Genomic DNA, 26,193 nt, shown 5'->3' on the forward strand with positions numbered 1-26,193 from the left:
ACACTAAAAACATTCCTTCTCAATTCTGAAATAAGAGAGAGATATCCACAATTTCACTATTACTTAACCTGATTGTGCCCAGTACATTTAACAAAAAGGAAAATAGAGGCTCCGTTAGTTGGCTGGGGTTGCTATAACAATATACTACAGACTGGGCGGCTTAAATAACATTTATTTTTTCACATTTCTGGAGACAAGAAGTCTGAGATCAAGGTCCAGTAGGGTCAGTGCCTGGTTAGGTCTCTCTTCCTGGCTTGCATATGGCCACTGTATCCTCATTATGTCCTCACCTGGTGAAAAGAGAAAGAGAGTTCTCTCTTTCTGTTGTCTCTTCTGATAAGACATTAATCCTATTGAATCTGGGCTCTCCCAACCCTTTAAGACTTCATTTAACCTGAATTATTTTCTTAAAGGCTTTCTGTCCAAATATAGCCACACAAGGGGTTAAGGTTTCAATATATGAATTTTTGGAGGACACATTCAGTCCACAAGTGAGGCATACAAAATGGAAAGGAGGAGATGAAATTATCATTACTGAGTCACAATATGGTTACATACCCTCTAAAGAAAGTGACTCTATTACAAATAATGTGAGAATTCACTGAGGTGGTGAGATGCAAACTGGGTATAAAAATCAAAGCTTTCATGTATATAACTGCAGCCACTCAAAACATTTCATTGAAAATAACATTGATACAAATAAAAACACTGAAGGATAAATCTAAAAAGAAATGTGTGAGTTCTTTAGGAAGAAAATATCCAGTTGCTCTTAAGGATGGAAATGAATCCAAATGAAAGCATCTGGAAAGAAATTCAACACCGGAAAAATATCTAGTCTTGTTAAGTCAACCTATACATTTTAATGCAATTCCAATAAAAATTCCTACATGATGTGTTTTTGGGACAAAAGTGGATCCTTAATTTCATATAGAAAAACAAGTAAGGGAGTTCCCATCATGGCTCAGTGGTTAATGAACCCAACTAGTATCCATGAGGATGAGGGTTTGATTCCTGGCCTTGCTCAGTGGTTTAGTTGCTATGAGCTGCGGTGTAGGTCACAGAAGCAGCTCAGATGCTGCATTGCTATGGCTGTGGTGTAAGCCAGCATCTGTAGCTCCAATTCAACCCTGAGCCTGGGAACTTCCAATGCCGAGAGTGTGGCCCTAAAAAGACAGAAAGAAAAGAAAAAAAGAAAAAACAAGTAAGAATAGAATTGTGAAAAAAAAGAGCAATGAGGAAGCCTGGGTAGTGAGAATACAGAGAGAGGTCCTCTCATATCCTTGGGGTTACAAATTCTATGAAAGGCAGTTTTGCAATATTTATTAAATTTACAAATGCACAAATCCTTTAATCCAGCAGTTCTGCTTCTAGGAATTTTTCCTTCAGACATATGCTCCTACGTGCAAAATTCCATGTGAATAAGGTTATTCACGGCAGAAGTGTTTGCAATAGCATCCAATTGAGAACATCCTCACTACCTAGTTGCAGTGGTCTGGTTAAATCACTTATGGACTATCCATATGGTATAATACTCCGGGGCTATGAAAAAGAAAAGTTCTTTCCAGATTAATAGGGAATGACTGCCAGGATATTCAGCTAAGTAAAAACAAACAAACAAACAACAAAAAAACACACAAAAGACAAAGTGCTTTTGTATTAAGTATGCTTTTGTGTAAAAAACAAGAAAATAAAAGATGTATAAACACACATATACACAACTTACATATGTAAATATATATGTTTAACTGCTTGTATACACATTTAATGTTTCTGGTAGTATTTATCAGAAATAAATATTATTACTTAAATAGAAATAACAAAAATAGTAGAATTAGGTACTTCCAAAGAGAACTGTGTGGCTGGGAGGAGGGGTAAGAGAACATTTTTACCCTTTTGCCGTTTTGGAATTTTGAATCAAGTAAATGGGTTTATTTAAAAATCAAGTTAAATAATTGAACAAGTAATTTATTTCTGATTTTTAGAAATATGGAATTGAATGAGCCTTTATATTTAAGACCATAAAATACAGCAACAATAGTTTTTATTTTTCTAAATCATGTATTCCAAATTTCCTTTTAGTCATGAGAGAGAGAGAGAGACTAAAAAAATTAAAGGGAGTGAGGAACCACAGAAGAACCAAGAGATTCTGAATAGAGAATCTCTATTCTGCAATAGAGAATGAGACTAGGAGTTAAAGAACTTCTCCAGAGGGAGAGAGAAGCAGAAAATCAGAGAAAGCTGGCAAAACAGGAAGAAGTACAGACAATTGGTAATTTTCAGGGTGAGGACACTCAGGTGAAACATTCCTGCAGCCCTTTGCTCTCCACTGGGGACCTGAGCCTCATAGTACACTATCTTATTCCACGGGCCCTGAAATGGTTGGGTGTAAATAAAAATTTACTTTTCCATTGAAATCTAAGGGTTTTCTCCTGTGTGCAAAGAATTAACAAAGGTCAGTAAAATTCACTTAGGAACCTAGGGCCCCTCTGACATTCAGAAGCAGTCTAATTGCTTTATCTTTGTTCTTTGGGAATCTGGGTTAGCCTAGTAGTAAGTCAGGAGGCTGCATTTGAAAGCAGTGTTTTATTTCCTTTAACCACAACTAAAGCTAATTTATTTGACTACAAATAAAGCTAATTTATGAGACTACATGATTTTGCTATTATTTCCAATTTTCAATTAAAAACATCAAACTCTTAGAGGAGGTGCCACACAGAAACTGGAGCAGAGCAGCAGCTCAGTGAAGAAAAGGTCATGCGTCTGGCTACTATAGTATTTTGGCTTGAACAATTCTCTCCTAGAATGCTAGCCTAAGACAGGGAAGTGAAGCTGGGGCCCAATCAAGTTCTGAAAGGTCCCATCTCTGGCTTACAAAGTAAGGCAAGACACAACTACCTCTATTGCCACCTGCTGGTAAATTTATGTCTCATTTAATTCAGTTAGTGGCTTTCCCACCCCTGATTAAGCACATTTTGGAATATGGAGATAAGAGTTGCTTTTTTTTTTTTTTTTTTTGCTGCTTCTGAGTGGGGAGGAGGGGTCACACCAAGTCAAGTCCCTGAGTCCTCAGGGCCCAAAGCACTTGACAAAGACTGTCCCAATAGGAGGAGTTACTCTCCTCTGGCAGTACCTCCTGCCCTGCCAATTCTTTAAGTCTGTCAACTCTCTTGAATTCAACTAAATACAGAGGTTTCCTTTCCACACCCCCACAGAGACCAGCTTTCAAAGACACTCAGTGGTTTTAAGCGGTAATTAACAATTTTTTTTTTTTTCTCATCAAACACATACGCAGGCACTTGCCTCACTTTGGTTCTGGGGTTGAAGCCAACAATGATGAACAGAAGACACCTTCATTTATTCTACATTCATTTCTCGTGTTCCTCCCACTGCTATGTTTCGCCTTTCTGCTTTCAAAACCTACACTTCATACTTAATACCTATATATTTAGACAAAGGCACTCATAGAGACACAGTACGGCTAACACATGCATCAGTGAACAACTTGCACATTTTCTGATATTTGTGGTAGCATAAACTCCTTTCTCTGGAATCTTAATAAGTAGAAAACGTATGACCATTTCCCTCCTAAGGTACCACCTCATGACACTAATTGATCATAATGTTCCCCCCAAAGTGCTATAAAATTCTGAAGTAGCTTCTGTTTACCCATTCACCTAGTGAAGGACATTTGGGTTGTTTCAAGTTTTTGGTGATTATGACTAGTGTGGCTATAAACATGCATGCACACATTTTTAGGTGAAAATAAGTTTTGCTTTCTCTAGGGTAAATATCCAGGAATGGGACTGTTGGGTCATATGGTTTGTGCATGTTTAACTTTTTAAAGAACTGGCAATCCTTTTTTGCATTCTCACCTGCAATGCCTGGTGTTCCAGTTGCTCTGCATCCTTGTTAGCACTTGGCATTTTCAGTGTTTTTTCTTTTAGACATTATAATAAGTGGTAACTCACATGGTTTTAATAGGCATTTCCTTAATAATTGGCATTATTGGGCAATTTTTTATGTACTCACTTGCCATCCAGATATCCTCTTTGGTGATATGCCTGTTCGATTATTTTACCCAATGGTTTTTTCCATTGGGTTATTTGTTTTCTGCTGTGATTTAAGAGTTCAACATTTTCTGGATATGTCTTTTGGTGAAGTAGTTCTTGAATCATCAAAAATGTAAACAGTTAGGATATTTTAGGGTAAGGCTATTTTATTCTATTCACTTTTTGGAGATTTGCAAAAGCCATACATAGCCAAGTCTATAAACTAAACTTTTCCATTAATCAAAATTGGGGGTATTTTGAATGATGAGGTATTCTCTAAGGAGGCCCAGAGAGAAATCTGGTGAGATGTCCAGATGGGACTTGAGAAAGGGCCATTTATTTTGGTGGATTCAGCAAAGTCCAGGGTTTAGTCTTAAGCTTGGAAGATTCAGAAACGTGATTTGGCTGGTGGCTTAAAAGCAGATCCCACTTGACAATGCTTTTCTTGTGCTAGCAAAGATCTAAAGAGACCACTGTGCAAGGCCAGGGTGGCAGCTAAAGCACCAAGGTAGCCTTTTTCTCCTACAGATTTATATGATAGTTGTAAGCTTCCTTGGAGAGCTTAGAGTTGGTGTAAGGAAAATTAGCCATATCTATGGCTGTGATGAACTTTCTCAGGGCCATGATGAAAAAAATAAGCATAGTTTAATTAATTTTCTTAATTGATTCAATTTAAAGAACTATCTTTTATTCTGAGGCTATGTTTTCCACAACTTTGACAAATTCTATATGAGTTTATTTCCTTAACATACAGTGAAGGCTTGCTGACTGAGCAGACATTCAGAAGGTGAGGAGCTGTTCTTTGTTGTAATGTTACCTTTAACTTCTGAATTCTAAGACCTTGGGAGGTACCTCCATGACCCTTCCCAATCTGATCCCAGCTTCCAAATTCATTTCAATACACTTTTCCGTGTATTATTCTCCACATAAACCAATCTGTTTGCAACTCTCACTATGCTATACCTTTTCTGTCTCTAGATAGTTGCTGTTAGAGTCATAGCCCACCTCTCCTCCCTCCCCCTGTCTTCCTTGATGTCCTCTGAGCCAGCAGTGAACATTCACGTCTTTGGATTCCTATAGCACCTATCTTCATTATCATCCCTAAAGCATTTATCCTACATTATCCTTCACTGTGGGTGACTTGAGTATGCTTTCGTGGGTGATTAGATAGCACCCCCATCAGATGGTGAACTCCTGAAGGGGGTGGAATAAAGGTCCATCTTTCAGAAATATCAGCATGACTCAGAGCAAATCACACAGTACTTTTCAAAGTAGGTGCTCAACAAAGGTCTGTCGAATAAATGAAGAAACAAATATATGAGAAATGGTATATTTAAGTTCTTGCAATGGAATTGCTCTTTTCACCCACAGTTACCTATTTGTTTTGGTACTTGAGTGCCCCCTTATACACACCTTCTATATAAATATACACATTGAGGGCTCCCTTGGGCTATCTCTGCAGACGTGTGAGTCTGTGAGTGTGGCCTGCACACCAGCATGCCCAGGCAGAAGAAAAACAAGCAGGCACTCCCAACTGGGGAAGTCATTTGCAGCTCCTCCCATTATTACTGGTGGAATCTCCTTATTTAAAACAAACAGAGAGCTGGAATCAGCAATTCAAGTGGTGGCCATTAGCAGGTCCAGTTATCAAAACACAGACTTAGTCTTTAAACATATAAAACAGCAAACTCTGAAAGTCCACTCTGACCTTTAGCATCTTTGCAGCCAGGGCCTCCTCTAGCATCTCTCATTAGGGCCTTTAGGGGTCATGCGTTCTTACCACATGGAGGCTGTTTTTAGGTTTTACTTGGCTGAGAGCACTTTCATTAATCTCAAAAAGACTTTTCTCCATTTTTTTCTTCCTATCCCACAGGGCAAGGACTCCCCACTAAAGGTAACCAAGCTATCATTTTCCACTCAGTTTGTGGCTGGTTAAGGAAGTTTCTGAGGGTCACAGAGAAGGCAGCACTGAGGTTCAGATCACAGGGACGAGAGGGCTAGGGTAGAGCTGGCAAAAATGACCAAGGGAGGAAACAGGAACATGATCCAGGCCACGCTGGGGAGATGTAGCTCATTTCCTGCTTCTGAGGGTCCTGTAACCTAGGCTGCTGAAGTGTGGGCCAAGCCGAGGGAGGGAAGTGTAGTTAAGTTCCTTTAATCTGTGATGCTTGTGAATCATCTTGGTGGTCATCATCTCGGACATCAGCCTCACTGTACTTCAGACAGAAAAGGGATGGAAAAGGAGAGCATTTTTGGCAATCACAGGCCACAGCCTGGCAGTGTTTTTGTTTGGGTTTTTTAAATAAATAAGATCCATCAGTTTATTTGTTGTCTTTTACCTCTTCCTCTTAAAAAGTGGAGTATCCTAAAATACTGGCTGCATACATATTCTGATGTTTTGATTTTTTAGTATCTATAGGTTTGGATAAAAGGAGATACTTTAAAACTGTTCTGCACTTTGCCAGGCATATAGAAATGGTCAATAAAAAGCAGCTATAATGATCAGTTCCTGAGTTCTTATAACCTAGATTTTATTATATTAAGTAGAAATGACTACTGAATTCATTTCTTAAAAATAGCATTACAAACTTGTGAAGTATGATCTCAACTATATAATGAAAAAGAAATAGAAAAAAAAAAGACCTGCAGGAACTATACTAAGAGACTTAATAGTGATGGACTCTGGGTGATAGAGCCATGGATAATTTTTCCTGCTCCTTTGCACTACTTTCCAGACTTTCCATAATGAACATTTATTACTCCAATCGTGTAGGAAGATGCCTATTAGAATTTTTTTAAAATGAGATTACAGTGTTCAGTTAGTAAGATCGTTTTCAACTTAATTCATCTTTCAGAGGCTTTGCCATTTTCCACCTGTATCATCTTGGGTAAATTACTTAACCCTTGAGATCTTAGTGTCCTCTCTAGTAAAATGGGGATAATAAGTATATACTACTTCCTTCGCAGTAAAAGAGAAAACAGGGAAATCACCTAGCACAGAGCCTGATGGATGCAGGTACTCAACAGTAAGTAATCTAAAACTCTGAGTAACAGCTCCCCCTTCTTACAGTATAAGCGTCTTTAGGAGCCAATTTGGACCCGTATTGGAAACAGTGACTTCATTTAATCGTCGCCACTGGATGATTTCTTGGTTTTTAACTATGCCTAAGAACTGCCTGACCCAAGTTTCAGAAGATTAATGAAGTCCTAAGGGCAATTATTTGAGTGTAAATAATGGAATGATGTGGTAAAACACTGGCACATGAGCTTTGGATTTGGAAAGACCAGAGTTTAAATATTCGTAATTACTAACAGTGTGATTTTGGGCAAAGGACTTCAGTTTTTGAAATCTTCATTTCCTCACATTTGGTAATTTTAACTAACATCCATCGAGCCATGCCAAGCCATGCCAAACCCATACTGGGCTCAGTATTTACAAACATCATCTCATCTAATTAACACAGCATCCTGGTGACGGGTAATTATTATTTCTAATTTATAGATGAGCAAGCAGTATGGTAAGTTGCCTGAGGACACACAGCTGGTTATTGGTAGCATTTGGATTCATAAAATGAGGATCCAAATCTGAGCTGATGGGCATATCACAAATATTAAATGGAAGAGTACTTGTCAGGTCCCATGCATAGTAGGCTTTCAAGAAATATCTAATAAGTATCTAGGATTAGAGTAGGCACCCACACCTTAGAAGATATTTAGGAGTGCCACATGTGTAGGATCCCCAAGGATGTACATGGGGAACGCATACCCACCGTATCACACTGCTGGCTTCTCCACGTGCATTACTTTTTCTTTTTTTTTTTTTTGGTCTTTTTAGGGCTGCACCCAAGGCATATGGAGGTTCCCAGGCCAGGGGTCAAATCAGAGCTACAGCTGCTGGCCTACGCCATAGCCACAGCAACGCCAGATCCAAGCCAAGTCTGTAACCTATACCACAGCTCACAGCAACGCTGGATCCTTTAACCCACTGATTGAGGCCAGGGATTGAACCTGCGTCCTCATGGATGCTAGTCAGATTCGTTTCTGCTGCACCATGATGGGAATGCTCATGTGCATTACTTGTTATTTGTGCACATGTCTCCCACACACCTTTTCTTGACACTTAGAACATCTTGAGGAAATGGCAAACATTCAAAAACATCTTTCAGATTTTGGAGTTCCCACTGTGGCTCAGTGGTAACAAACCTGACTAGTATCCATAAGGATGTGGGTTTGGCCTCACTCTGCGGGTTAAGGATCCGGCATTGCCATGAGCTGTTGTGTAGGTCACAGACGCAGCTTGGATCCTGCATTTCTGTGGCTGGCAGCTGCAGTTCGGATTTGACCCCTAGCCTGGGAACCTCCATATGCTACAGGTGCAGCCCTAAAAAGCAAAACAAAAAAAAATTTCATATTTTCTACTTGTGAGTTCTTTCAGACATTACATTGATATTTGCTTATTCCTCCAATCCTAACACTAACAATAATTATTACCACTTATTGAGGACTTGTCAGTTACCAGGTCCTGGGCTAAGGGATTAGAATGCTTTCTGTCCATGTGTCGCAACAATAAACTTATGAGTTAAGCTTTATTAGTCCTGTTTTTTTTTTTTTTGGATGAGGAAACTGAGACACAGATGAGTTAAGATAAGTGCCCAACTTCACATGGGCAGTAAATAGTGAAAGCAGGATGCAAATCCAACTCTGGCTGATTTTAAAATCTCTGCATTTCATCATTTCATTACTCTGGGTCCCCACCTCCCTTATCTCCATTGTGCATGTGTGTGTGTGTGCACGTGTGTGTGTGCACGTGTGTGTGTGTGTGTGTGTGTGTGTGTGTGTGTGTTGGTGGGTATGTGTATTTATCTCTATGGTTGGAGAATGGCATGAAAGGTCATCCTGGGATCAGTCTATTCCAGGGAACTAGAAGGAATCATCCTTTTCCTATTTTCCTCTGAGGCTGAGGAGCCTGAATTCACTATAGTGAGGCTGAACTTGCCCAGTGTCCTAGCATCTTAGGGTTTGGAAAAACACTGTCAAATCCACTACACACATCTGTCATAGTCACTGGTACTATTTGCCAAATATTCCGTTTTCCTCAGTTCTGGCACAAAGTAAGATTAAACTTCTTGGCTTCTTTATGGTTGAAGGGGGCTTTGTGAATTCTGTGTGGAAGTGACATGTGACACTTCTAGGCTGGGAACCTATTTTTGAGACTTTCCAGAGCCTTCTCATTCCAGTTATCACCATCACCAGCAACACTCAAGATGGCAGCAGCTGCACCAGCTTGGGTCTCTAAGTGACTACAAAAAACAAAGATCCCTGCTGACTTGTGATTAATATGTGGCTTAAGTGAAAACTAAACCTTGGTTGTTTTAGGCCATTAAGATTTTAGAGTTGTTTGTTATTATAGCATAACTTAGTCTAGCCTGACTGATATAACCATGTAGCAAAGTATGGGTGACATAAAGCAGTGCCTGGATGTCAGTGTGGTAGCTGCCAGCAGACACTGTGATTCTCATCAGTGTAGGGAGAGAGGGTGGGAGAGGGAGAGGACAGAAAGTGAGGGGGAGGAAGAGAAAGAACGGTTGGTGTGGTGGGTGTGGGGAGAGAGAGAGAGAGAGAGAGAGAGAGAGAGAGAGAGAGAAGGCTTGTAGTATGGCACAACTTTTAGGAAGCTATGCCTTTTACTTTGAAGCAACATCAAGGAACCATGAGGGCTGAGACTTCCCACTCAGTATTTCTAGTGCTCACTAAGGTGACTGACACTAAATATACCAAATATTTGTCAAATTCATAATACCCTGGATCATCATTTTATGAACAATAAATCTGTCGGAATATCTGCTCTTGGAACATTTCACTTGGTTTTAGATTTACTTTAGCTAAAATGAATACAACTCTTCTAGTTAATTTTACACGAGGCTCATTTACTTCCTCATCTTTTCTCATTCACTAGTTCAAAGTATTTAGTCCTGGGGTCTCAGGATAGATGCATTTTTTAAATGTACAAATCCTTATGCTTTAAAAAAGGGTGTTGGAGTTCCTGTTATGGCTCAGCCATTAACAAACCTGACTAGGATCCATGAGGATGTGGGTTCGATCCCTGGCCTCACTCAGTGGGTTGAGGATCTGGGTTGCCATGAGCTGTGGTGTAGGTTGCAGACGCAGCTCAGATCTTGAGTTGCTGTGGCTGTGGTGTAGGCCAGTGACTGCGGCTCCAACTGGACCCCTAGTCTGGGAGCCTCCATATGCTGCAGGTGAAGCTCTAAAAAGACAAAAAATAAAAATAAAAAATCAAATAAAAAAGGTGTCAAAGCCCATTCTCAGTCAAATAAGGGTTTCTACTCTTCAACCTCACCTTTTAAGTAAATATATTGGCCTCAACTTGAGCTTAATCTGAAAGTTCTTGTTCCTTTCAGGGAGGGGGTGCCTCTCTGTGTGTTAGGGTGGAGATGACTCATGCTGTAAAGCAGCGCCACTGCCTCAGGTGGGGAGAAGAGCCAGACTCCATAGGCCAGGAGGAAAGAGTGGGAGGGCAGGGAGAAGGAGACCCAGGCTCTCAGCGCAGAGAAATAGCCTTGTGCTTGCAGGAAGGACTCCAAGGTTGACTGCCTCTCCAGGTAATTCCAAATGTTCCTTTTCCTTCTTGCCAGTCACTACCAGAAACTTATTCTGGGAACCATTTGCCAGTAAGCCAGTGTCCTGGCCTTCACTAGGCTGTGGGCTCCTGGAGTGCACGTACAATGTCTTGTTCAACTTTTATTCATCCTCTGCCTGCCCTCTGCACTATGCATGTTAAAGGTGACTAGTAGATGTTTGCTAAGCAAGTGAGACGTGAGAAGCTGGGACACCTGAAAACTACAACTGATAAACTGACCTAGAGAGATAGAATTCAACTTCTGCTCCCTGCCCCATTTGAGGGCCAAAGTTGCTAACTTTTCAGTTCACATGTACTCATTTGCAGCTGCTTTCTCATCTCTTACTTGAATCCTCTGCTATTTAAAAAGTTGCTGTTCTGGGACTCACCAACTCTCATTCCAAGTCTTTATATGCAGTGTGAGAAGAATGTCTAGAGTCAGTTTCCCTGAAGAGTGGAAAGTATGTGCCTAATTCAGAGGCGAGATGGTAGATGGAAGACACCGACTCAGTGTCTATATCTGCAACCAGGAACTGTGCTCTGGGGAGAGTTTGCTCCTACTAGCACATCACAGGATTAGAACATAGTGTACGATCTAGAGGCCACAATAAGATGTCTTCTAAGACTTTGGAAATGGAGTTCGCTATAAGAGCTACATTACTAAAATCCATACACAATGGATTAGCCACCTGTGGAAGGAAACCTGGAAATCATCCCAAATCCATGAATCAAAAACTTGGGAATTCCAAAGATACCAAACTAGGAGAAAATCCAGGGAAGCAGGTGGTAGAACAATACTCAGAACACAACTAAATGAATACATATTGATAAAGAATCCCTCTGAAGAGAATGCTTCTCTCTGGGAAGCAGAGTTGGAAAGGGAAAATGATTAGTTATAAGAATCAAGAAAAAGGAGGTTTGCAGAAGCATTGTCCTGAACAGAGGTTTTCCTGGCCCTGATCCTGTGAGAGTGCTTAAAGTTTCCTTAAGGAAAGATTTTTCTGAAACCCAACTTGCATCCTCCATTCTGAAGGAATGCACTGATCAGGCCAGTTATCAAAGTTAATTAACAAACTTTCATCATGCACGCATGTATGTGCAAGTATGTATGTGATATCTGGATGCACACAGGCTTGGGGTTTCAGCTCTTGGGGGTGGCGAGTGCTATTCTAATAAGGTCAGGAGAGTCAGCTATCAGAACTTAAAAGGACAATGATGAGTCTCTGAGGTCAAGGACATCAGTGGACCTTCTGTGCATCCCTGTGTGTCACAGGCCGAGCTGCCCATTTTCAGGTGCAACAGAAGATACTCTTCAAAGATAGTCACCATCTCTTTGCTTCCTGGCAAAACCATACTTTTATCCAGTACTCTCAAATTTTCTTGACTAATGCAAAAAAAAAAAACACACACAAAAAAACAACACATGGCTCACTTACCCCATCCACCCCCAGTCCAAGAGACATACTTTAACTTTTTTAAGGCTCACAAAGCAGACCCTTTTGCCTGCTGTGAGCCTTAGACCACCCTTGAGAATCACTGTCCCAAACGCAAGCCAAATTCTACTGCAGTTTTATGGCAGAAGGGTACGTCCCTTTCTTGGCAGCCTGTTCAATTCTGCCAACATATACACTGTGCCCACTGTGTGCCAGCTGTGCAAAACACCTCTAATCCCTTCTAATGATAGATGCCACCAAAGTAGGAAGGAACTTTGTATATGCGGGGCAGGGGGCCAACTCTAGGGAGCTGGCAGGTCTACAGAAGCTATGTTTTCACACTTGGAAAGAGAGTTGAGTGGGAAGGTGAGACCTGTGATGATGAAGAGGCCTGGAGGCTTCTGGATAATTCACACTCACACCACCGAGAGTGGGAAGAGAACTCTCAAGAAGCATCAGGGCCACCAGAAGGGCCAAAACCTTCCAAATAGTTTCACAACTACAACAGCTTCCCTTGTTTTGCTCACAAGCCTAGCCAAGAGTTCTGGCTTCCTCTGAGATGGTGAAGAAGAGAGGTCTGAAGAACTAGCCTGAACCCATGACAGATCTTCCACGGGGAGTTGTGGAGGAATGCTGCTTGAAGGCTCTCTGGATCCCCAGGTTCTGGGGATATGCCTGAAATTGTCCAATTATCAGGAAGCCATAACTGGACTGGAAAGTATTAATGAAATGGGGGGGACTAGTCTCAAGTAAGAGATGTTACCCAGGGAAAACATCAAAACATAGGGCAAAGATTAAGAACCTCTTGATGGGAGTTCCCGTCGTGGCTTAGTGGTTAACGAATCCGACTAGGAACCATGAGGTTGCGGGTTCAGTCCCTGCCCTTGCTCAGTGGGTTAAGGATCCGGCGTTGCCGTGAGCTGTGGTGTAGGTTGCAGATGCGGCTCGGATCCCGCGTTGCTGTGGCTCTGGCGTAGGCCGGTGGCTATAGCTCCGATTCGACCCCTAGCCTGGGAATCTCCATATGCCGCGGGAGCGGCCCAAGAAATAGCAACAACAACAACAAAAAAAAGACAAAAGACAAAAAAAAAAAAAAAAGAACCTCTTGATGGAATGACAAGGCCCACCTAATTCACTGGTAAAAACAAATCCCTAGTAGGAAGAGGAGCAGAGAAAAGGGAGATAGCTGAACCCACAAGAAACATCTCCAAGGTTTTTCCTACATTAGTTGTGGCCAAGGTATATTTTAAACAGAGAAACCATGTCCATCATCCACTGGTCATGGCAACTCAACAATAATTTTTAACCTCACATCTCTTAGTCATTCCTGGTAGAAAAATAAATGAACATGCTTAGCTTCATTCTTTGCTTGCAGAATTATTTTCATTTTCATACTAGACTTTTCAGCCAAAGAAACTTGCCCTAAAGCTATTCAGCAATTACCTTAGTTGAAGACCTCATAGGAGACGGCTCCAGCTCCTTTTAAAAGATAACGCCTACTAGTTGAAATGCTACTAATACATACTCATGTTTGCAAACTTAGATGCCTTCAGAAAGATGCAATTTATGATAGTGTAGGGCAGCAGAAGGTCACATGAAGAAAAGCATGAATACAAGACAAAACAAAAACAAGTAATTATTTAATTTTGTGAGTCATCCTAATATAATCTTTCCAGATGCTTTTGGCCTCTGACAAAGACAGAGCATGGCATTTAGATGAGCATGGAGAGGGATAGCATCATGCCTCTATTTCTAGGAAGGTTACTGGTTGTGTGGCATCCTGCTTGCTCATCCTCCTGGCACTTACCTATGGAAGGGTGATGGCAGTCTGCTCATTCTCACCACCATCCATTCAGGGTCAAGGATCATGCCTGATGATGAGCTGGCTCAGGTGATTGTGGCAGCATACTGTAGGCATAAGAAGCAGACATGAAACACAACCTTGGTTTTTCTATTTACAAAATGGGACTGTGCATAATCCCAACCTACTTCGCTAGAATGATGTCAGAATAGTTTTAAAAAAAATGCCTGTAAATTACTCTAGAACCCTAAAGGTTTCATGCAGAAATCCATGCAAGAGTTTCATTCTGAACTTCATCAAAGGGCTCATCAGTTATTAAGTGTGAAAGGGATCTTAATTTTATAAAACTAACCAAACTATAATTGTTCCTAGAGGCTGGTCTAAAAGATAGTGTTAAAATGAGGCTCTCATATCAGCTGTTACTTAAATCCTCAGCTGCTCTGTCTTTACCTCTTTGTCTTCCCCTTTCCTTCTGAAACCTGTAATCCCACTGTGTGTGTGTGTGTGTGTGTGTGTGTGTCTGCATGCACGCGTGCACTGGAGGAGCTTGTAGACTCAGGTCCGAGGGAAAACACAGAAGCTATGTCTGGATTCCCAAATAAGGCTGTGATTTCCTTTGTTCCTACTGCTGGAGTCTCCCTGGCTGATTAAGTCTGAGGCTTCTCCCAGGTTTTGTTGGTCCATGAATGGAGCCTCTTCAGTGCTCACTGGAGTGCAATACCATTGATGCTTCCTCCGCCTGCTCCCTTCCTCTCCCAGCCCAGCGGAGCTGATGGATTAATCCTGCCGTTTACTTGGAAGACTCATTGGCAGAAATGCAAGCTGAGGTAGAAGAAGAGGAATGGGGTTGGAAGGGACCATGGATACCATCTTTCTAGAATCTAAACTCCTCATTTTGCTTAACCGAGGCCCAGGACAGAGCAGTTAGGGGCCTGGCCCAAGTCCTGCAGCAAAGGGTTAGGGAGAACCTTGACTTCCAAGGCTTTCCATGCTTCCCACCACAGGCACTTCTCAGGGAAGCCTGCAAGCGGGGTCCGGACATAGAACAATAATACCCTGTCTATACACAGTCTTTCACATGCTTATAGCCAAGTGAGGGATCTGGTAACTAAAATCATGGATCTTTGTTGGAAGATATGAAGGGGGTCTAGAGTATTGTCTGGTAAGAGTCAGAAAGCTACCTCATTTTCTAGTGATTTCTCTGTAATTTTTATTTTCCTGCCATATGCCTCAGTCTCACATACATGCCCCAAGCCCATGAGTCTGCAGGTTATCTGACCCCCAGAGTCCCTGTCAGAGATCCTGGCTTCTGACAACTTTCCTCTTTAGAGACAACACTTTACAGCATTGATGACTTCCTGACACATTATATGTTTATTTGTTTGACTGCCTCCAGTCACTTAAAATGTAAGCCTCTTTAGGACAAGAACTTTGTTTTGTCCATAGATGTATCACTCCAATCACTGTCCCCTGGCTTCCTTTCCTTCTCAAAATTATCTGGTTCTTTACCTTCATAACAGAATGTAAATAACTGATAGCCATTTAAAAGTAACACTTTCCAGGGGACATTTTAGAAAAACCCTAAACCTTCAGCCAAAAGAATGAGTCCTTAATAGTAGAGTTACAGATATTGGCCAACAGATGGGAGATGGAGTAAGAGGTGATAGGCCTTCATGGAGTCAATTATAAACCAGCAGATTCACAGCCCTGGGATGCTACTGAATTCCTGAGAACCTTTGCCAGTGAATGTGAAATGGTAGCCAGAGAGCAGCCAAATCTTAACAGCAAATAGTGTTGAAAAGGATTTGTGAAAAATAGGTCATTTGTAGCATGATGTTCCCAGTGTAAATGAGCAAAACCTTTCAAAATGTAATTTGGCAATACATAGTGAGAGCCAACCAATATTTAAACCACTTGATTCAGACATATTACTCCTGTGAATTCATCCTAAGGAATAATCAAGAATAAGAGAAAAGCTCTGTATAAAAATTATATTACCATAGTATTTCTAGCAGTTAAAATTTGGAAAGAACCCTAAATGATGAATAGTAATAAAAAAATAGTGCAAGGTAAACTATACAACAAGAGATCTGAGTTACAGTGCATCTGATCAATCCACTAGCTGTGAGAACTTGGGTAGATTATTTAATGTCTCCAAGCTGCGGCTTCCTTGTCTGTAAACTTTCTTCTCTGCAGTAGCAGTGACTCATTCATTCATGGAGGTGTGAGGATTAGATGAGATCATTGCAAATAAAGTACTTAGTGCCAGGCACATAGTTATCCCTTTATTATTATTACTACACATTATTATTTCAATAGGTGGCATTATATCTTCGTGGAATGAATTAGTGAACCCAAATACCTAAATCTCCCAGCTTTCTAGATCAATGAATATTACAGGAATCACATTGAAGCCTGAGGCCCCCATTATGAGTACACATCTCATGGGTATGGGTTTGGGATCTGTTGATTCCAAATAGGTAGGACTTGGTATCTTTTCTGAGAGGTTGCCTCACATTTTCACCCCCAATTAACCAAAAATAACTTGGCTTTGTAGAACAGGACAGATAATCCCTTTCTACTGTCTTGCCTGGGCACATTCTGTGAAGGGAGGAGAATTGCAGGCAAAAAGGGAAAGGAAAGAGATGAAAGAGGTCCAATTAATGAGATAGCTTCTTCTCTGGCTTTTCAGCTGTTTCTGAGCTTGTTTTTAACCATGGACCCCCTCACAAAGCTTTTACCCCTCCCTTTCTTCCCTGGTCTTGACCCCCAACTCAGTCCTCAAATCTGATGTTATTGCTGGCTTGTGCAGATCTGGAAGCCCTCAGAGAACAGGGGATGCCTACTTGGGGAAACTCGGAGAGTGCTCTGGTCCTGGACCTTAAAAAATAATAATACTAAATGCATTGGCTCAATTTGCAAAGCAGTATCCTTTTTCCTACTCTTTCTTGCTTCTTTATTTACCTACCACAGATTGGACTCCAAATCTGGGATTTTTCTCTTTTCAACTGTTGGTGGTATAGTAATTTGATCTACTTGGCTCCTTGTCTATTTGTTTTGTTGTTGGAGAAGTGTGTGTGTGTGTGTGTGTGTGTGTAGGTTATTATATTTACAGTGAAGCCCCTTGGTGCTTATGAATTTATATCCATGGACAAGTTGGGGTACACAATCCTTGGGTATAGCTTGTGAATATTAAGCTTTAAGTATCTGTTCACATTTGTATATCCTAGTACTTGGATGTATTTGTATCAACTCTTATGTTAGCCAAAAAGTACAGCCTGCCAAGAAAAGCATATGTTTCCTACTTAAGGATTTCCAGAATGATGTCTCCTCAAATGAATGAAAGAGGAGGCAATGCTATGCAAGGACTGCAATTACACACCATACATTTTCCAGATGATTTAAGAAAGCATGCAGGGGGAGTTCCCACCGTGGTGCAATGCAGTAAGGATCCAGTGTTGTCTCTGGTGGCTCGGGAGCGCAAGTTCGATGCCCGGTATAGTGGGTTAAGGACCTGATGTTTAAGTTGCAGCTGTGGCTTGTTTTTGATCCCTGGCTCAGGAAATTCCATATGCTGTGGGTGCAACTGAAAGAAAGAAAAAAAAATTAAAATGGTAAAGAAAGGACGAAAAAAGAAAGCAAGCAAGCAAGCAAGCAAGCAAGCAAGCAGGACCGTGTTAGAGGTGTTCATGGGCCCTAGGTACTTTGGCCTTTGTATGCCCCTTCTTCCATATAAAAGTATTAAAAGGATGGATTGTGATTTTGGGCTTAATAGATGCAAACTACTGCCTTTGAAATAGATAAGCAATGAGATCCTGCTGTATAGCACTGGGAACTATATCTAGTAACTAATGATACAGCATGATAATGTGAGAAAAAGAATGTATATATATGTATGTGTGACTGGGTCACCTTGCTATACAGTAGAAAATTGACAGAACACTGTAAACCGGCTATAATGGAAAAAATAAAAATCATTATAAAAAAGCATTAAAAGGTATCCTTTATAACTCCTTTGAACATAATAAATTTGATACATTTTTCTCTTCTGATTTTATGACAAATTAAAATGTTTTTATGTCTCCTTAAAAGGATGGCTTCTTAAAGGATTGTGGGTTCCCTATGTTTGCTGCACCCAGTGGGTGTCAGCCTGGAGCTGGGACATGGCTGAGAAGAAGGACTTTGAAGGGGGCCAAGGTCCTACCCACAAAAGCTCCACCACCGTAGCCTTCCATCTGCAATATCTGAGAGCTTAGGGATTTCTCATATAAAATCTATGACATATGTTGCTAACCAGCAGTAAGTAAGTACAGTGCAGTGGTTCGTGCCATTAATCAGAGATAAATTCCAGCTTTGCCACTTACCCTGTGACTGTGGGCCATCATTTAACTTTCCTGAGCCTCAGTCTCCTCATCTATAGTAGGTGGAAAATAATACATTCCTCCTGGTGTTGTGAGAATTTAAGGAGGTGATGGATATAAAATGCCTTTGCCCAGTGTCTGGCCCTTTCCTAAGTATGCACTACATTATAGCCTTTAGCAGCTACTTCTCATTTCTGTTTGGGGGCTTTTGTGCAATATGAATTTAGTCACCTGGCCCTGAGTGCAGTAAGATCATACGGGAGGCACGCATCCAGGTGAGTAAGAGCCAGGTATTCCTAGTGGAAAAACTCACTTGATGCTGAGAGACACATCAACTGGTTCCTTAAAGATCCAACAGGAAAGTCCCCATTTGGGGTCTCAACTTTTACCCCTGAATGTTATGCCCATCCCTTAGCTCCAGTGTGCCATGTTCTTGATATAGATGGCCCAAGACACATACTTTAGAGGCTCCAGCCTTCTTGGAACCCACCTAGCCCACTGGTGGGTTCCCATTCTTCAGCCTCTTCTTTCCCTTGTTCCTTTCCAAACTCAGATTAAGGTTTTTCCATTGGCTCACTGCCCTCCCCAGATCTAAGTTTCTTCCAATGTTTCATTGTTCCAGTTCATCCCTGCATCCCTCCACATAGCCTAAAATTAATATTTCTCTCTCTCTCTTTTTTCCCCTTATTCTATGCCAGCCAGGTACTGCACCTGCCATGTCTCATTTAATCTTCCACACACTACTACCAGGTAGTTATGAGAACCTTTATTTTTACAGATGAGGAAACTGATTTCAGAGCAGTTAAATGACTTTGCTCAAGTCGGTCTAAAAAGATTTGAATATGTATCCTTCTGGTGCTGAAAGTTTAGTACATGTTTTTTTTTTCAATTAATTAGCTCCATAATCCTTTATATACAATTTCTGCATCTGAAAAAGAGCTCTAAAAATCACAAAATGTTTTTTTTTCTCAAAACTCTTTTGGTCAAAAACTTGGTGTGAACCAATGAGGCTGGTTATAATGTTCACTTATCTCACTTAGCATGGTCAATAAAGTTTGGATTTTCCTGGCCACTGCTTTTTCTGCTATAACATGATCTTAAAGTTAAAAACAAAACAAAAAAAAAAGCAATGGCATTTCCACCATGGCACAGTTTGTTAAGAATCTGAATGCAGCAGCTTGGGTCGCTGTGGAGCTGCATGTTCAATCCCTGGCCCAGCACAGTGGGTTAAATTATCTGGTGTCGCTGCAACTGCAGTTCAGGTCACAGCTGTGGCTTGGATTCAATCCCTGGCCCAGGAATATCCATATGCTGTGGATGAGGCCATAAAAAGAAAAAAAATATTTTTAAAAAAAGTGTGAAGTCCCAGAGCAGTGTAGGGCCCCATGTGTCCCAGCAGTGACCCTGCAGGGTGAGTGAAGGCAAGCATGCTGGAACTCTGAACTTTAATCCTGCAGCTAAGCCAGAAAGATATTTCACTGAATTTCCCATCCAGATCCCAGCAAGGCTGCAGCAAACTGGCTAAGCATCTCTTCCCAATAAGCAGATCTTGGGCCATAGCAAAGTAAAATAAATCTTCCTACTTGACTATCGAAGGGAGAAGATTGAATCCTGCTGCTGACCAAGGGGCCCATTGGGACAAGAGCAAAACAGTCTGTGTCCTCTGTTTAGGATAACAACATGCTTGAATTACACAAGACAGCATACACATGAATGTCTAGCTGAGGATCCCTCAGGAGCAATTCTACCTGGCCCTCTATAACCCTGGGATGGTCAGGGGTGTCCTGGGTGTTCAGAATGGAACTGTATGGGCTCAGGAGAGAGAGGACACAGAAGGGATAGAAGTTCAAAGGGCAAGAGCCTAGGACCTAAGACCTCTGACCTTGGAATCTCCCTTTGTGGCCAATGGTGCACTTCATCTCTTTCTTCCTGAGAAGACGGAGCTGAAACTCAGCCCAAAATATAGCCTCTCCAGGTCTCTGACATTTTGAAACCTTACAGGAATGTAACATGGGAAGGGGCTGATGGGTTTCAATGTGGAGACGGCTGGTAGAAACTGTCTAACGGTCATCTGTGAGGTCTAAGAAGGGCTGGTCTTCCTTAGGGAGCCATCAAAAGCAGATTCTGGCAAGACTGTTCCACATGGATAGGCCCTAAAAGTCCATTCAGGCAGTGGCTAGAAACCAGGATCATATGCAGAACCTCACCCAGTATAGAGAAAAATAAGTGAGGCATGAGCATTTAACCATAAAAGTGCCCAACATCTCTTCAGTTCTCCACCCTTGTTCATGAAATGGCTGAGGAGACACCTCTGGCTTCTCCTGGTTTGGGTGATGTCATTTCCATATTGGGACTCTGCCTTACAAATAATGTGACCCATCCCTCATCAGAACAGGGGAAATAATACTTTTCAGACTGGAACAAAGCCTAATCTAACAGACTTTCAGATTTAGCAAAAGTGTACTGTGTACCTTGTCTTTTAGTTCTGGATATTGTCTCGGTAGAGGGTACAGGGAGACTGGGAAAGGAGGTTTGCATGAAAGGATGCTTGGTTATTCCTTAGGTTCTTTTGTCACTTAGATGAAAGTGTAAAAAGAACAGCTATCATTTCCAATATCTTGAAGCCCACAGAGACACTTGGATGCCATCAGAGGCAATCGCCAGTGATAGACAAAAGATGTTTTGGAATCTATTTATGTAAATAAAAATACACACACAGAGGGTAATATCTAGTGCAGGAGTGCCTTTAAAGTTGTATTAAGCATGTTGCCTATGGGGTATGGTAGTGAAACGGGAGCAGCTATGGGTATAGAGGGAGAAATAAGCCAACGTAAGAGCTTTGCACAAACCAAAGATGACAAGGTGACTAACTCTGAGCAACTGTTGTTAAATAGTGAGAAGGTGTATGACAAGGGCTTAATTTCCAAAATATACAAATAGCCCATAAAGCTCAACAACAGAAAAACAAACAACCCAATTGAAAAATGGGCCAAAGACCTAAATAGACATTTCTTCAAAGAAGAAATACAAATGGCCAATAAGCACATGAAAAATGCTCAACACTGCTAATTATTAGAGAAATGCAAATCAAAACTATAAGAAGGTACCACCTCACACTGGTCAGAATGATCATTATTAAAAAGTCTACAAATAACAAATGCTGGAGAGGGTGTGGAGAAAAGGGAACCCTCTTACACTCACTGTTGGTGGGAATGTAAGTTGGTGCAACCATTATGGAAAACAGTATGGAGGGTCCTCAGAAAACTAAGCATAGAGTTACCACATGATCCATCATTCCCACTCCTGGGCATACATCCAGACAAAACTCTAATTCAAAAAAGATACATGGACTCCTATTTTCATTGCAGCACTGTTTACAATAGCCAAGACAAGGAAAACATCTAAATGTCCATCGACAGATGAATGGATTAAGAGATGTGGTACCTATATATGATGGAATATTACTCAGCTGTAAAAAAAAAAAGAATGAAATAATGCCATTTGCAGCAAAATGGATGGACCTAGAGATTCTCATTTTAAGTGAAATAAGTCAGAAACAGAAAGACATATACCATATGATATCACTTATATGTGGAATTTCAAACATGACAAAAATGAGCCTATCTACAAAACAGAAACAAACTCACAGACAAGAACAGATTTGTGGTTTCCAAGTGGGGAGGTATTGAGAAAGGAATGAGGTGGGAAGTTAGGGTTAACAGATGTGAGCTATTATATATGGAGGAGATAAACAACAACGTCCTACTGTATAGCTCAGAGAACTATATTCAATGTCTTGATAAACCATAATGGAAAAAAATATTTTTAAAAAAGAGTGTGTATATATGTATAATTGAATCGCTTTGTTGTACAGTGACAACAACATTGTAAATGAACTATAATTCAATTTTTAAAAAGTTAGAAGATATATAGTAACACCAGCTTCAAGTGTCTGCGGTGAGAGTTACTGAAATAACCAGACATAGTATGCAGTAGGGTTCACAAATTGTTTCTACTCCCCCTTCATTTATGGCTATGAAGATGCCACCCAGGACAGGAATGGAAGGGAAAGTGTCAGTGTCCTGAGTGGAATTTAATTCTTAAAGTATGAGTAAAAAGGAACCCTCCTACACTGTTGGTGGGAATATAAGCCGGTGCAACCATTGTGGAGAACAGTATGGAGGGTCCTCAAAAAACTAAATATAGAACTACTATATGATCCACCAATCCCACTCCTGCACCCATATCTGGTGAAAACCATAATTCAAAAAGATATATTCACCCCAATGTTCACTGAAGTGCCATTCACAATAACCAAGACATGGAAGCAACCTAAATGTCCATCAACAGAGGACTGGATAAAGAAGATGTGGTGCATATACACAATGGAATATTACTCAGTCATAAAAAATAATGAAATAATGCCACTTGAAGCAAAATGGATGAACCTAGAAATTATTATGCTAAGCGAAGAAAGTCAAAGACAAATACATGATTTCACCAATATGTGGAATCTAATAAAAAATGATACAAAAGAACTTCCAAAAAAAGAAACAGACTCAAAGATTTTAAAACCAAATTTATGGTTACCAAAGGTGAAATGTAGGGGAGGGGAATAAATTAAGGGGTTGGGACTGACATATACACATTAGTATATATAAAATAAATAGGTAACAAGGACCTATGTATGGCACAGGGTTATTTACTCAATACTGTGTAATAACCCACGTGGGAAAAAAATCAGAAAAGGAATGGATGTATGTATAACTGATAACACTTTTCTGTACCCCTGAAACTAACACAGCTTCATAGGTCAATTATGCTCAAATAAAATCTGTTAAAAATACCAGTAAACTTGAGTGTGCTTCGTATTCAGGTTCCAACACACTTTCCATAAATGTGGAAAACAGTAAGCAATCTTAAGTTTTTCTGACCTCAGAAGCCCATTCAATTCAATTATTTGCTTATAGAAAGATTTAAAAGCATGGTGCTGAGAGATGATGATGACAGTGATGATGAATAAAAACCAGGAATGCTTAATTTCCTGAAGTGTTTTTGGATGATTTTCCAATTTCTCTGGAGGAATAATTCAAAATCAACCTAATATATGAATAACACACAAAGACTGCTGGGGGCCACCAGGAAACAGGTTAACTTCCTAGGAAGAGGCTCATACAGCCTGAATTAATAACACATTCAACCTGAAAACATGAAGCATTTTCTTGAAAGAGCATCAAGGAAAGGGAACAACAATGCTTAAGGTGCTCTGGAAAGGATAGAGCAAGGACCAGTGTGTTGCAATGAAAATACACTGGTCCCCTACTACCTGTGGTTTCACTTTCTACAGTTTCAGTTATCTGTGATCAACTGTGGGCCGAGAATATTAAATGGAAAATTCTGGAAGTAAACAATTCATAAGTTTTAAATTGCATGCCATTCTGGGAAGCATGACGAAATCTTGTGCTCCCCCTTTGGGATCCCCGACCATCAACATCATCACGGTGTGAAGCTGCAGCATCACCCAAAGCAGATAGTCCTTCTTCGGAACTATCACCAGAAGGCCAACAGTAGCCTAACACTATGTCACAATGCCTGCATCGTCACCTCACTTCATCTCCTCATGCAGGCATTTTAAAACCTCACATCACCAAAAGAAGGGCAAGTATAATACAGTAAGGTACTTTGAGAGAGAGAAAGAGAGATCACAATCACATAACTTTCATAACAGTATATAGTTATAATGGTTCTATTTCATCGTTAGTTATTGTCACTAATCTCTTACTGTGCCTAATTTATAAATTAAACTTTCTCATAGGTATATATGCATAAGAAAAAAAAATTATTCAGGGTTCAGAACTATCCACGGTTTCAGGCATCCACTGGGTATAGCCCCTGTGGACAAGTGGGGACTATTGTATACAAATATGGCTCTCAGAAATGTCTTCTTTTGAGACTCCAAAGAGGGATATAAAGTACTCTTCATAAATCAATTAGATCACTAATGAATATGTTGAAGAACTGTCCTCTCCCAACGTGAACAGAAATTTCTAAGTTTGAGGGGAAGCATTTTTTATCTTGACCTTTAAAAATTAGGCAGTGGCAACGTAGGCATTCTAATAAAAGCGGACAAGCCAAGGAACACTGCAAGCTTGCTGACACTGGAGACAGCGAAAGTGACCATGCTGGCCACTGTGAGAAGGGCTGCTGGCATCAGTGATCTTTGCTATAGCAAAAGAAACCACTCTGGATTTTCTGCAATGATGGAAGTTTGATACGAATGGATGCCATCCACAGTGTCTACAAAACTACACTAATAAGAGGTATAAAGGATGAGCTTGGGATCGAGGTCTCTGCCCCCTTACAAGTGGACAGGCACTGGGGAAAGAAGCTATAGCATCTCTGGGGACCTGGGTGCCTTCCTTTCTCTTCCTTTGCCTTTCTCTTAAATTTTAGCAGAATGGCTGTTTCCCTCTGTGCAAGGATTCTCTCAGGTCGCACTGGGTCACGAGTTTTATGGCTTACTACCTGAGGAACAGTGATAAGAATTTTTCTCTTCATCTCATATATTTGCAAAGCCTTGTGGAAAAGACAAAGAGGGAGCCATTTCCCTTAAATTTCTAGACCAAGGGCATTGGGAAGAAATTAACAACCAGGATTTAAATCCAAATAATGACCATTTCCTTGGCTTTGCATTGTTTCCCCCTAACTCTGAGGATAGTAAGAGCTGGTTCTGAGTGGGCAGTCCAGCCAGGGGGTGGCTCTGATTTTCAGGGAAAATCTGCAGGGTAAGCTGAAAGGAGAGGTAAATCCAGGAAACTTGTGATGCATTCATTCACCTTCAGATTTCTAGACCTGGAGAATCCTGAAGCTAGGAAAGGCCTCACAGATTATCTGGTCAGAAACTCCAATCTGGGGTCCTTGAACAGGTGGGGATCCTCAAAGACAAAAAAAAAAAAAAAGGCTCTAAAAGCTTTTCTTCAATAACTTTAAAGTTTAAAAGGAATCATATACATTTAACTTTCAACAAACTCCTGACTGATGATGATGCCAGGTAATTAATTTGGTTTTTAGCATTGGGAGCTCGTGGGGATTTGAGGCTCTGGTGGGCTGATGACACTATGGGAAAAATATAGGAATGGGGCTTTGGTAGTGACAACACTGGAAATCAAGATCAAGATCAAATCTCACTTTGTAGGACTGGTAACTGAGATTCTTAGTGAGTTGATGGGTTACGTAGAATGACGGGGTGGGCTTTTTGGAAGCTCCTAAGGCCCCTCAGTTCACATAAATTCTTGAATGAAAGAAGATGTTAATGTTTGTTTATTTAGTTCAAGATTGAATAAGTAGCATTTCACTTTTTTACATTTTTATTCTGTCCATGATTGGATGCTAGAGAAGGAATTTGAAAGAGAAGATAGCCTGCTTTTCTCAATTTTTCTTGGAGACCTGGTACATGGCCCAAAGCTTAGAATGAGATGCAGACATGTATGGACTCAGTCCCTCTTTACTTTATAGGACTAGAGCAGACATTAGCCTCCAAAGCTGAAATCCTGTTTGTCTAAGCAATCTGCTTATTGATGTATTAAATGGTGCTTAAGATTTGGGAGTCTCCTTTGCTGGGACTAAACAAGTAAGTGAAATAAGCTTCATGCTTTGAGAAGTGCACTGTATCTAAGTTAACCACACAATCTCACACAACTGAAGTGTTTATAGAAAAGAGTAGCTTCCAATGCTAGGAAACTGTCTGTGTATATATAGGTACTCTGTGCGCGGAGGTTGAAAGAGCATGCAAATCTATTGCTAGACTTTGTTCTTCATCCCGTCTGGAAAATCACTGCTGCTCACATCACTGCTCCTGACTGTCAAAGAAGATAAGGTGTTTCAGAAAAGCACTTAAGGCTAACATACCTTA

The sequence above is a fragment of the Phacochoerus africanus genome, chromosome 1 (assembly GCF_016906955.1).
Source record: "Phacochoerus africanus isolate WHEZ1 chromosome 1, ROS_Pafr_v1, whole genome shotgun sequence".
NCBI classification, from domain to species: domain Eukaryota; kingdom Metazoa; phylum Chordata; class Mammalia; order Artiodactyla; family Suidae; genus Phacochoerus; species Phacochoerus africanus.